This window comes from Echinops telfairi, unplaced genomic scaffold (genome assembly GCF_000313985.2).
Source record: "Echinops telfairi isolate 266 unplaced genomic scaffold, ASM31398v2 ScPeMD7_4225;HRSCAF=4972, whole genome shotgun sequence".
In the NCBI taxonomy this organism is placed as follows: Eukaryota; Metazoa; Chordata; class Mammalia; order Afrosoricida; family Tenrecidae; genus Echinops; species Echinops telfairi.
The window spans coordinates 22,051,109-22,052,130 of NW_022108124.1; positions in this window are offsets into that span (position 1 = coordinate 22,051,109).

The following is a 1,022-nucleotide window of genomic DNA, read 5'->3' on the forward strand; positions in this document are numbered from 1 at the left end:
GTATCCGTGCTTTCCTTCAGGGCCGCTCTCAGCAGGCAGTGGGCTGTGGGCCAGCAAACTCCAAAAAGTAGGAAGATTCCCAGGGGCAAGTGGGATGCCAACTGCAGCAAGACTCCCACAGGTTGGAAGCGCTCCCCCATGAAGGGTCCCGAACAGCCAGGCAGAGATGTCAGCACTAAGCAGCAGCTACGACAAGAACGATGCCCAGCCCGTGCAGGGCACCTTTGTGGGCCACCTCATGCTTCCAAAGGTTTCTTTCACACCATAAAACAAGTTAGCTAAGAACAAATGATTTTTCTCACCTGCCCTACCTTCAGAGTCCAGGAGGGCATAGGAGTTTCCCACATACCATTAATCAAAATTCATCTTACCTAAACAAAAAAATATTAATGTTCAATTAGTCCAAAGGCATACAATCTTCTATTAACCAACTCTAAGAAGCATACAATAATTTGGTCATGGGAAGCTTAAGGAATATGCCTGGTGGGTCTGAATTTCAACGCCTATTTTCCTGATGTGTGCTTTCCCTGATGCCCTCCTCACTCGGTCCAGGCTTCCTCCTTGCCTAAACTCATCGGGGCAAGAGCCAACCTCTGCTACAGCTCCTTGGACATGGCAACTTGTCCACTGACATCAAGCTTCAAGGCCAACAGGTCTTCCTTGCCTCTGGCCTCTGGCCTCACTTCTGCTTCCTCTTCCTTCAAAATCCATGCCCTCCTCTCCTCCACAGACTTAGCTTCTTACCCAATGTGATCTCAACCTTTCTCAGGCATAGTTCAGGTAGCAAGAATAGGATATTTGTCCGGTGAGGGCTTCTGAGAAGTGGCATTGATCGTATTTTATACACATTTGAATGGTGATCATTTGAAATATTAAAGCAAGTTTACTGCCGTGTCACCCTGGAGATCAAGGGACATCCTTGTGGTGACTCTTCTGATATCTCCCTCTTGAAACCCAGGTCAGGATGGTCCTGCAGCCTTGGTTGTTTGTCCCGAATTTATACCGAAAATGACTATCAAGAG